Here is a 13,461-nt window from a genome sequence, read left to right as displayed (position 1 = left end):
AGAATAGATGGCTCCCAAAGTGAAAAACAAATCCCGCCAGCAATCTATAAAGGGAGTGGGTATTCTATGCTACGGATATATTCAGATTTCAAACCAAAGGTATAATTACCAGGCTTTCAAGATCTAAAATGTTTGAACAAGTCACAGGTATTGTGCAAGATGTTCTAATTTGTAGTCTTCTGGTGATAAGAAGTAAGACAAGATGAATTTTCTGGAAAGTATTTTTACTCCTTGGAATATGTTTCCATTAAATTATGCCTAATTTTCATAAGGTGTAAAATATGCAAGTAAATCAGGCAAGTTTAAGAACACTTCAGTAAATGTTTGTCTATATTGTCCAATATAGGGTCTGGGGCTAATTATGAGAGGCTTTGCACATCCTTGGGATTCTCCTTTATGCGGGGCCTCTGCTGTGTTTTCCGCATGGGAATCTCGAGACGTCAATAACAACTCACTAAACTGCATGGAGGATCACAGTTGATTTTTCAGTTTCAGGTAAAGATACCCCTAGATTGAAAAAATAAAATCAAAATCAAGGCTTCCAGAATTAGGATTTTGTCCTGCCTTTACATTCTGTGTCCATGGTGAAGGATGGGGAAGATGAGGAAGTGAGGGTTGGGGCTTCTCAATTATTTTTGTTTTTCTCCTCTACAATAGTTTAAGAAACATGATGTTGTCAAATTTGTTCAGAATTTAAGTTTTGGATAATCTAGTCTTCTTGCAGATCCCTGGTTTGAAGTGTATTCAAGCCTGGAGGCAGGAGTCTTTATTTTTCATTCAATATATAAGAATTATATGGGGAAGTCAAGACTTGCCCTTTGCCTATCTGGGCTGTATGGCTCAAGGAAAAAAAATATGGAAATGTAGAGAGCAGAACAGTATAGCTATGGTTATTTGGGCTTCAGAGAAGTGACATTGAATAATTTAATTAGTAACTGTTGACATTAACAAAGTCATCGATCAATAAAAATGGCTTGGTGAACTTCCTTCTTTCAGAAAACTTAGGACACAGAACTCCATAATTCTAGGAATACCTTGTGTCTCTTTATCTTTGGATGGAAAAAAAACAAAAACAAAACTTTGATAACTAAGTATCTCACATATAAAGTGCTACACTTTTGACACACTATGACATGTAGTAAAGAGTGATAGCATCAGACATTATGCTCCTTATACCTCCAATCAGCAAAGAAAGAGAGGCCATTGAAATACTGGTGCTGGCTCCAAACAGACAGCAAAAAGATGCATGTAAAAGTTGGCAGTGTAAAAGAGCACTGTAAGGATTAGCCCCCCGAATAGGTTGACCAGAAAGTGTTGGAAGATACAGGGCAAAGAGAGTTGTCGTAGGAAAATGGACAAGTATGCACAAATCACCTACATGGGAAGTCAAAGAAAGATGGAGGACCTTTGTTCAGGAACTAGCGGAATCCAGAGAGAGCCAAGAAGTTCAGCAGGGTCAGAAGCTTGTCCTAGGCAGTCCCATGTACTGAACCCTGAAGTGTCCTGCTGGGTTAAGAAGGAAACAAAGGAAAACCATTTTTCCTTATTGACCTGAAGACATCTCACTCAATATGTAGAGAAAGAAGCACAGCCATCTACTGTGTACATCATCATTCTGGGGAAACCCGCAGAGCCCAGTCCCAGGATGCCTTACAGAAAATATTCACTGCCTTGTTTTGTCACCTGTGGCTGAGGGGACCCTGTGGCAATAGAAAAATTGCAACCACTAACTGAGAGTCATCATGCCTAGCACACTTCGTTCTTTTCCATCCCCCGAGGAACAACCACCACTCAAGTCAGAGCATGGCTGACAGTCACCAAGGATCTCTCACTGACCATGAAGGAGTCCCTTCCGAGCATGGGACCATAGGTGATTTCGTTGATTTTACAGGGCCCAGGAAGGGGGTCCTGCTTATAATGCAATCAATTATGTATCTTTCCCTGCATGTTTTGAGAAGAAAGCAGAACAAATCAATGCAGTACTTCCCACTAACATAGGTTTGGGGACTTAGGTTTGCTCTTTCCAGTCTCTGTCTATATATAGTATATATGTGTATATATATAACATATATATATAATATACATATATTTAAAAACATAAATGCTATATATAAACATAATTGTATTTTATATATATTAAATATATAATTATGCATATATATTTACATATATAAAATATACATATAAGATATATATTTATATATAAAATATATAAAACAATGTATTCAATATATTATATATTCATATAATATTTACATATTTTATGTATGATATATATTTATATATTGTATTAATATATTATAGATTAAATATATTATATATAAAGTATATATTTAAATTTTTTTTTGTAGTTGTAGATGGACAGAATGACTAAGGATCAAGCCCAATGCCTCACACATGCTAGGCCAGCACTCTGCCACTGAGCTACAGCCTTAGCCTAAATATATATTTATAATATATATTAAACATATATATATATTTATTTAAAATCATAAATCTTATATATATTTGTAATGTGTGGTTTGAAGATACAGTGTTGATAACATTTACTTCTTTAAATTATTCAGCTAGCATAATTTTTAAAAAAATCCGTGTGGTCTCACCTGTCACAATTCCTGTTGCTAGACGGTGCTCTTTATTCTTTTTGTGGTTCAAATCAATTTCCCACTACAACTAGCATTTTCTAAAAAGTTGTCAAAATAATTGTTTCCAGATAATATCTACCAGAAGCATTTATGCTCTCACACACAAATTAATATGAGCCACTGGGAGCCCTCTCCAACTGGAGTGGCTTTCCCTGAATGGCGTTGCTGAGAGCCATGAAGCACAGTGGGCTTTGCCCAGAGTGAGTCCAAGAATAAATTAAAACAACATAAAATAAAAATAGCATAAAACCTGTGAGGGACTGTAACAAAGAGCCTGTGTACATTTTCTCATCTTTAATCCAATTACATTATTATCTCAGAATTTTTAAAAAATTTTATCTCTTCATAAATGTTTTCTCATCGTCGTTTGATACCAGCATGTTTATGTTCACTTTTACCCAATACAGACTGCAAATGTGCCCTTCACTATTAATTTTAAAATGCCTAAAGCCAAAACTGACGGTAGAAGAAAATCTTTCCAGACTGTTGAAATAAACTACCTGCTTCAGTAAAAAATAAATAGCAGCATAATGGTTAACATAATGTCAAACCTTCCTAGGAATTTTTTTTAATAAAAGGATAAAATGAAGGAAAACTAATTTCTCAATGTTTTATATATGAGGTCTGGAATGCTTTATGTCTGCTCTATATAAGAGTACAAACACTTATGCTGAAATAAATATTTGCCTGAAGATTAAAAAGTTTTGTCATTTACCTCACTCATGTACACTGGCTAAAAAAGTTGTACCTCCTTCAGTGATATATACAAAAACAACAATAACAACAGAAACAACAACAACAACAACAACAACAAAAAACCCTGGATACCATTGTTCTTACTCTCAAGAACTGAGTTAAAGTTTGATTTGACAATATTTCACAATATTAGCATCCACAGGTAAAGCCACAGTTTCCTAACTCTAATACTAACACTTAGTTCCTTGTGTTATTTGTCTTTAATTTTCTCCAGTGCCCTGAAAAATACAATGTTCAAAACCAAGTCAAGGGCTCTACAAATTTAACATAACTCTGATATTTCAAATTTTAGAAATGTAAATAAATAGAGCTTTTATAAGTGCTCTGCAAATTGGGTTTATCCTAAGCCATGGCAGATCCCACAGCCATTCTATGGAGCAGTTGGTGATGTATGTGTTATTCACTTTCTACATTTCCAAGGTATCAATTCACTGTCTTCCTTCTACCATTGAAATTTGTTCTTTTAAATCTTGAAAAAAATGTTGGTCTTCAAGATCCTCTATGTCAAAAAACAAAACACAAAAAAACCCATAAACCCTCAACACAAAATGATGCTATTCCAGCTCTACAAAGGGGAGATAAAACATTTTTGAAAAAGGAGACACAAATGTGCCAACAATATTGCTTTGTGTGGACACAGTTCTTAGTTGATGCTCCATTTTCCCTTTTGTCTTCCTGAAATCCAAATTCCACACAGGTTCCCAAAGATCACCAGGCATGCCCACCTGACTATCTCCTTCCCTGGCTTAGTTCACTAAACCTGCCCCCATAGCCTGCAGCATCTGTTCACAATGGACTTTGAAGGACAACAGTGCAGTTACAGTCCCCAGAGACATGAGACACTGTGCGATACAATGATTCAGCTGTCTAAAACCAAGGCATAAGAATTAAAGGTGTATCTTTCTCTTAGAGACTTATAAGAAATGTTAGTATTTTGAAGATTATCATGGTGCTAAAAAGAACCCCATTTAAAACATGTATAGCAGAGTTCCTGAAGGTAATTTGATTATGGAGCCCCGTGTATCAGGCAACAACCAGTGAGCCCAACTTGGGAATTCCCGACCTTTGGGTGCAAAGACACTCGCATGGCAGTCCAAGCCCCACCCTCCCCACTGGTGTCATCGTCATTATCAAAGTCCCACCCCACCATGGCATGGCTCTTCAACAACACTGAATTGCTGTCCTCTGCCCACACCTGCAGCTAGGTTCCAAAGTCTATATTCTGCCAGGCTCCCTGGTGCACCTGCTACTCCTATTTAAGAACTCACCCTGGTTAGCTGAGATATCCTCCAGCTTTTCCAGACAAGATCTTGAGCAAGACTTGTTAAGTTTGAATACTGCCTGGCTCTGCCAATTTTGATCTTTCTGACCAAAGATTTTTGAGCAGTTTTTTTTTTAACCTTCCTTTGCCTCTAAACACAATGAAAGTAAAAGCAGAACCTGTCTGATGGGATACCTGGAAGATGGAACTAATCACTGTGTGTGGAGGGCTTAAAGCTGTATAGCATTCATTTTCTGTTTCTAGTATAGATAGAAGCCACATCCCTAGCCCTAGCACATAGTAGGTGATTCATAAAGTTTGAATAGTAATTTATGTAATATGAGTGGTTCAAATTTGAATATCAAATATTAAACCTATGGTCTAGTTAGGTAAACTTGCAGCATTTCATAATGCTAGAAAATCTCATCTGCCAACACTGAGATAATTGTTTATAATTTGCTTAATGTAATTCTAATAATAGAGGACATGTTCAATTCACAGCAACTATTTCAGATTTTTAATGCAAATACAAAGAAGTTAATGTCATCCCAAGTTTCAGGGAGAGATTAAATACGTGTTAGGAGAAAAATTCTCTGGTCTTTTTTGTCTAAAAATTTCTGTGATCCTATGATTGGTGACCAGCCCAGCAAATTAGAAAACTGAGAAACAATTAGGATCAATTTGTAAATAACCTTTGATTTTATGATAAGACAATAGCAGCAATGAGTAGATCTTTTCTATTTGCCTCATTAATTGGATATAACATGTTGTAAAAGAGAAAAGCTCAAATGGTTTGGTTCATTAGAGTTTGGACTGTATATTTGTAGATTTTTTGTATTTAAAAATTTATTATACTGGGGCTGTGGCTCAGTGGTAGCGTGCTTGCGTGACATGCGTGAGGCACTGGGTTCGATTCTCAGCACCGCCTACAAATAAATAAAATAAAGATCCATCAACAACTAAAAAAAAAATTTTAAAAATGCATTATACTATATTTCAATTCGTCATTTAACCATTAGAATTTAATAAGCAAATTTACCATAACTCAGAAAAGAAAGTATGAAAATTTGAAAGTGAATGCCACATGTAAATGCTATATTTAAATATTTTGTTACAAAATTAACATCTGTGGAAGTTTAAGAAGATTGCTATCCTTTGCAGCAGCTTCCTAATCTTTTTCTATAAGATATATTTCTTTCTGAACCTCCATGAATAAACTATTTTTAGTATACCGAAGTGTAAGTTAGTTATTACACTAAAATTACACTAAAGTAAACTTGATCTTTTTTTTTTTTTTTTTTGGTACTGGAGAGTGAATCGGGGCACTTAATCCCTGAGCCACACATCCCTAGCCCTTTTTTTGTATTTTATTTAGAGACAGGGTCTCACTGAATTACTTAGGGCCTCACTAAATTACTGAGGCTGGCTTTGAACTCCCGGTCCTCTTGACTCAGTGTCCAGACCTCCTGGAATTACTGAAATTCACCACTGTGCCGGACTGAAGTTGGTTCTTAATGTCCCCATATTTAACATATCACCCAAAGTGGTAATGATATAAGTATCCAGTGTTAGACACTGATGAGTATTTATTGAAGGATATATTAGACTTGACAAAGTGAATTCTAAATTGTGAATGTATTTCCTTAAAATCATTCATTTCTGAAATAACCTATTAAAAGATTTTTCTCCAAAAGACTAGTTAAAAGCTACTTATTTTATGAATTATTTCCATAGAGTAGGACACTAGGATATCATGTAACACTCTAAAAGTCATAGGCTATCTTCTAAATTTTGCCCCCAAATTTGGGAGTCTTCAGATTGTTTCTCAAAATATTTATTGAAAGAATGAGATATACTAGTGTTTGACTACCTTCTTGTCCAAAGTACAATACACATGATAAATGAAAATTTTAATAACTAATTTTTTAGAGGATTAACATCAAATAAGGATATTAATTATTGATTTTTCAATAATTAAAAAGACTATCTACTTTGGGATGCTGTAGTTTGAATTAATTTTAATTAAAATATCATAAGTGTATTTTTCTTAAATTAATAAGAATTATTTTCATATTATAGATTGAACATATAAAATTTTAATGCATAATATGAATGCTACAATTTGAATTAATACCAAAATGTTTAGCTAGATTAAAGCAGCGTTTTAATTTTATCTTAAATGTTAATTAATGTTATTCTCATAGTCACACTATCACTGCTCCATTTTATAGATAAGGAAATAGAGTTGCACAGCACTTAAAAAACTGGAACAGAAAATAATTAATGGAAACAGAGACTAAAGAACTGAAAGCAAAGTCAGTGTGTAGATGGCCATTGTCTAATTCTAGAACCTATCTTCTTTCCTCCAGGTCACACAGCTGTAATGGATGAATGGTATTTGATTAGGGTTCATATTTGGATTTTGTTGACTTAACAGATAACTGGTATTACATAATCCCCAAAGATATCTACGCAATGGGCATTACTTCCTTTTTCTGTTGGCTGCCATGTTTCTCCATGCTTCATCATCACTAAGCTTATTTGTTATCTAATTGTTATTCTCTTTTTTTGTCCTCCAACTCAACTCTTTTTGTTTGATTTTTAGTCTTCAGTAACATCAATTTTCATATTAAAATGAGATCACCTCAATTTTTTTTTCTTTAAGAAGGCTACCTTGTTTTTCTTGGGGGGCAGGGGAGTACCAGGTATTGAACTCAAGGGCACTGGACCCCTGAGCCACATCCCTATCCCTATTTTGTATTTTATTTAGAGACAGGGTCTCACTGAGTTGCTGTTGCTGAGGCTACCTTTGAGCTCACGATCCTCCTGTCTCAGCCACCTGGGATTACAGGTGTGCAGCACCACACCCGGCTGAAGGCTACCTAGAATATTGATCCATGAACACTTTCTTCAAATCTTAGTTCAAAAATATCCTTCTCCAAAGCTTCTCATGTGATCCAGTCCTTACAGGTAAAGGCTTGGCCAAAACTAAGGTAAAGGCCCTCAATAAGCACAGTTGCTGTTGTGTCAGCTTTCTCTTACTAGGGCCAAACAGCTAAGATAAATCAATTTAAGGAGGAAAAGTTCATTCTGGCTCATGACTTCTGAGGTTTCCCTCGATAATCACTTAGCCCTGTTGCTTTGGGCCCGTGGTGGCACAGTACATCATGGTGGGTGCCTGTTCACTTTATGGAGTCCAAAAGGCAAAGGAGAGAAAGGCCAGGGTTCCCACTATTCCCTTCAAGGACCAAACTTCCTTCCACAGCGCTCCACCTCCTAAAGGTTTCACCATCTCTCATTAGCACTACAGGCCTGGCGACCTGTGACTCACAATGACTGGAGGACATTTAATATCCAAACGACAGCAGTGTTGTCTCTCTCTCTCTCTCTCTCTCTCTCTCTCTCTCTCTCTCTCTCTCTCTCTCTCTCTCTATTATATATATATATATATATATATATATATATATATATATATATATATATATATATACACATACACACACACACACACGTGTAATGCTTGCCAAACTTTGGGAAACTTAAACAATATATTTGAAATTAGTATTTTCTCCACCATTCATGTATATGTAGATCCAATATTACAAATTCTATGTCTATTGTTTTCTATTGTGTCTAAATTTTGTTTTCTTTTAAAATTTATTTTCCCCCAATTTTAACATTAGCAGAGATAAACAAACATATATATTGTTATTCTTGAGGACCATTTCTGATAGTCTATATGTAACTGGAGAATACCATAAAACCACATATATTTTAAGCAGGACTCATTGGAAGAAAAAAGGAACTGTGTGTGTGCCTGAGAATGTGCAGCTGTGTGTATTTATCTAATGAAGTGTGGGTTTAAAATAGCACATTTTAATCTTTTGTCTATTCACAAACACAGTGACAAGCATGCATTCAATATATCCCATAAAGAGTAACCTCACTGAAATAAGAAATTCCTCCAAAAGACAGAGTATAAAGGAAACAGTGTACATCATCTCAGAAAGTAGCACAAGATCTAAATAAGCACACACACACACACACACACACACACACACACACACACACATACATACATATATGTACGTACACATACACACACACGTATTTATTTTATTTTATTTTTTCCAGGACTGGGGATTGGACCCAGGGCCTCATGCATGCTAGAGAACCACTCTGCTACTTAGCTACATCTCCATTTCACAAGCAATTAGATTCTCCTGATTATAAACCACTGTGGCTACAGCACATATGCAGAGTTGCAAACCCTATTATTAGTGGAGTCATGAGACCCTTCAGTTGAGGCCAGAGGGTCAATCTTTCAGGAAATATAAGTATCCATCTGTTTTATTTTTTTTGTCTTGATATAAACACAAATCAGGCTTGCTTACTTCCCATCCTTCTCTTTCTCTTCTTAGAATCACTTCCTATGTAATGAACCACAGAAGTTAACATGACCTTCCATCCTATGCATGGAAGTCAGGACTGGAAACTGAGGCACCTTGACAAATATGGCACATCATGATGTAATGGGTGGCAGGATGCAATAGAGATCATGACATCATTCTCTCAACTTTTTCTCCTACGCATGTGTCTGTCCTCCATACTTTATAGTCTTTCTGACCTTCCCATTCTTCCACGCCTTCCCTGCCTTAACCTAATTTGCCATATGCCATTTTACTAATTTGCCTGACCTTTCATAATGACCAGCTTTCATGTCAGAGCACTAGAACTCTCTCCAAACCTCACTGTTTGGAGCAAACAGAATTGACAGCGTGTATGGATTCCTCATAACTTATGTGGTGACCTTGAGCATTTTCCCCTTTGTTTAATAATCTTGTGGACCTGGAATGGCTGATGAATCTCACAGATTTGTTTCGAGAGCAAGATGGAGAGCAACTGGCTGAGAGCTCTTGGCAGGCACAGGTTCTCCCCTGCCTTTTCAGGAAAGGATTTTTTTGGAAACAAAATGTCTCATAAATAGACACAAGGAGGTTTGAAACTCCTGGGTAACCATGCCACAGCTTCAGCTGGCTCAAGAGCACTGACCGTGCCCTGAATCTTTCCTCCTGTGTCCTTTTTCCCACAAACTCATCTTGCCATCCATTTTCCTTTCCTCATTGAGACCAAGCTTCTTCTTCTAGGATCACTTATAATGAAGTTTCTCCATGCTCAGAAATCACAAATGTTTCTATTGGCATCTGATCAATATGGCATCTTCAGACTGACTTCCCAGACTCTACCTGTCTACCCATGTGGGTGTCATTCTTGCCTCTTCTTGTGGGTCCTCTGGGTTTTCTTCAAAATCTGCAATTCATCAATCACTGCTTGACTTCAGGTCTACCTCCGTTGTATCCTAGCCATCCTCCTGCTAATGTAATGTCCCCACTATCCCATCTCCACCCACAAACTACCTCTCAGCTCTCAGATTCAGAAGTTTCTGAGTCTTCCACTCCTGAATCCCATTCAATTTTAGGAGATCCACTGAATATATTGAAGATACTTATGCACATTCCTTGCCTCCTGTTTCGAACTGAATTGTGTCTCCCCTCCCCACTTGGAGGCCCAGTATGATGTACGTGGAGACAGAGCTGTTATAGAGGTAATTGAGGTTCAACGGGATAATAGGAGGGGGGCTCTGGTCTAATAGGACTGTCTTCCTATTAGAAGATACACAGGGATATGTGGATCCAGAGACAAAGCCAACTAAGGACACAATGAGAAGGCACTCATCTGCAAATCACAGAGTGAAGCCTCAGGAGAAGTCACCTTGATAGGTTGATCTTAGACTTTCGGCCTTCAAGACTGTGAGACCACAAGGGTCAGTTGCTAAAGCCCTGCTGCCCACGGTATTTCCTCCTGCCCACTGCCAGGGGCCATCCTACCTGGTCACTACAGCTCCCCTGTGATATTAAAACCTTTGGGTAATTCAGTCCTTGGCTCTCCAAGGTTTTGAAGAATGGTTCAATTAATATTTGCATAATGGCAGAATTTTATCAGAGGTACTGCTGCAGTACACACACACACACACACACACACACACACACACTCCTCTCCCATGGACCACCCACTAAGTAATATTTATCTTTCTTTTCCTTCAAAGTACTGCTTACTCAGAAGCTTTACTTGGAAATATCTATTTCCACTTTACCTGGAAATAAATTACCCCTATATTAGAAATATACACCTTTCAAAATTTGAATATCAATCTCTCTAGGTAGATTTCCTCTCCTTTTCTGCTTTACAAGTAAGAGCAGTTATCCCATGGATTGCCACATTTGTCCAGATAATGAATAAATATCATTTGTCTATAAATATAATATGAACCATTTTGAAAAGGGTCTCACTGCTGAGTTATTTGTTTTAAACGAGTCTTATTTCCACACAAGCAATGCAAAAATTGGTACTTTTTCAAATAGGTTGCACAGACACAATTTATCATAGATTAAAATGTATTTGTGTTATAGTCAAATGGATTAGCATTGAAGTAGAAGTGAAGGAGTAAAGTCATCTAAAGAAAGGTGTGGCTGTTTAAAATCTGGGAACTTTGTGACATATATTTTATATGTCAGAAAAAAAATCACATGTAAATTTAACCTTGACAAAAATCAAGATTTGAAAAGGAAATGAATGTCTCAGACACACACGTCCACTGTACTTCAAGTGCTCTGGAATCGGCATGTCGGATATTAACTTCATGTTCAGGTCTATTTATTTCCTAAGTGGATGGGATTATGGGGCTGTGATCACACATTTTGCAACTGAAATACTATCACCAATATTATATATAGTGTAATATTTATTTGGATCCCAAAGATTTTCCACCTGTGTTAATTTCCCTTCTTCTTCAATGCATGTTCTATTGTTATCCTTGGGGGGAGAAGTATACTTTTTGTATTAGCATTTTGTATTAGTTTTTGGGGGGTAGAAGAATACTTTTTTAAAAAAAAAACAAAACTATCATTAGACCTTCTGAGATAATCAGACTTGGCAATGACCAAGCTGGACTGATTTTCAAATGGTAAAAACAATCATGTATCTTCATTATTTTAATAACCTAAACCAAACTCTGAGAGATAAATTTAAGGTAATATTTTTAAAACAGTAGTATCTTTTTTTATATACACTCTACCCTTTCTCAAAATTATAAAACATTCCTAAGTTGACTTACTGTACATTGATTTTAATAGGCCTTCTCTACAGAGTAATATGAATATCATTGGAAAGTGTATAATACAATTTTCTACCCCTGAAATGCTATAGAAAACTGCACATTTTATACTGACATATGCCCCATCAATAATAGAGTTTTTATATCTTATTTGTAGCTATTGATCTCAACAACATAATGAAAAATTGATTGCAATGAAGTGCACCATTTCTTAAGTATAAATTTCAATGTCAAATTATTTTTATCTATGCTTCCCAATTGTACGTGGAACTTGTACATTTATATATGTTTGCTTCCACAAAACTCTACCACGATAAATTAGATATGACAAGATTCTACTAAGTCAATAGAAACCAGGTTTCTTTCACTAAAATATGATTCCAAAATTAAATATGCTATTTTTATACGAGTTTTATTTCTTCATTATGAAGAGAATTAATGTCTTGATATATAGTATCATCTTCTTATGCAATTTAAAAGTTTGAAATTAGATATTTAATCTTCTGGGGATATGAATACAAATACCCACACTCTCTCACACACACACACATGTTCACACACAGAAAAAATATGTACCTAGAAATCTGTGCTCTATCTCATTCATTGGTCTCCATGATGCTGGATATAAACAAGGTGCTGGATCTCTGTTATCTCTCGAGACCTTATTATCTTAGAGGGAATTTTCTGCTAAGGAAATCTATGGGCATAGGGTCCGATAAAATTTAAGAGAGGGAATCATCTCTGCTCATCAATTGTGATCCCAAAGTCCAATATCACAGACACAGAATTGGTGAGGTCAGAAATCCCCAAATCCAGATCTAATCTACAAACAAAAAGCAAAGGTCTGGAAGATAAGAAAAATCCATTTCTTAAATTAATTTGTTCTTTGTATGTTATTTGGAATCAAAACTAACAATAAAAAGGTTTCAGGTTTTTCCTCTAAGTTATTTAAGTTTAAAAACATAATTGTATTTTCAGAGACATTTATTAATTTCACAAAAGTAAATGTAAAACATGGATTCCTCTAGATGAAATATGTTTTCAATACTCATGCTGAAATAACACTAATAGTATGATAATAGCAATGGTTTGGTGATGTTCCCTGCAAACACTATAATCAGTTTTACTCATGCTCTCCTATGATAGATTGGGAAATTATTTGCCCTTTCCATCTTTTCCAATGAGCTTTTAACAACCTTAATTTATTGACAGCTATTTGGCATTGAGGTTTCAAAGAGGTATAGAATTACTTGGTTTTATTCTAAAATGAGATTTATTTAAATCAAATTCATATGCCATAAAATATACTTGCTTGAATTGTCTAATTCATTGCTTTTTTACAATTATATTCAAAAAATTGTGCAACCTCGCTGCTATAGAATTTAAGAAATTTTCATCGTCCCTATAAGAAATCTTCTATCTATGCCCACTCTTCCTGTCTCCACGCTCCAGCAATCAGATCAAAAAAAAAAAATGGAATCACAGAAGAGATGATCTTTTTGTGACTGATTTCTTTCACTTACGATGTTTTTAGGGCTCATCCGTGTGATAACATTATCAGTCCTCATTTATTTTTATGAAAAAGTAACATCCCATTTTATGAATAGACCACACTTTGATTATTG

The sequence above is a fragment of the Ictidomys tridecemlineatus genome, chromosome 12 (genome assembly GCF_052094955.1).
Source record: "Ictidomys tridecemlineatus isolate mIctTri1 chromosome 12, mIctTri1.hap1, whole genome shotgun sequence".
Taxonomy (NCBI): domain Eukaryota; kingdom Metazoa; phylum Chordata; class Mammalia; order Rodentia; family Sciuridae; genus Ictidomys; species Ictidomys tridecemlineatus.
The sequence above is the reverse complement of the archived record's forward strand: the minus strand, read 5'-3'. Positions refer to the sequence as shown.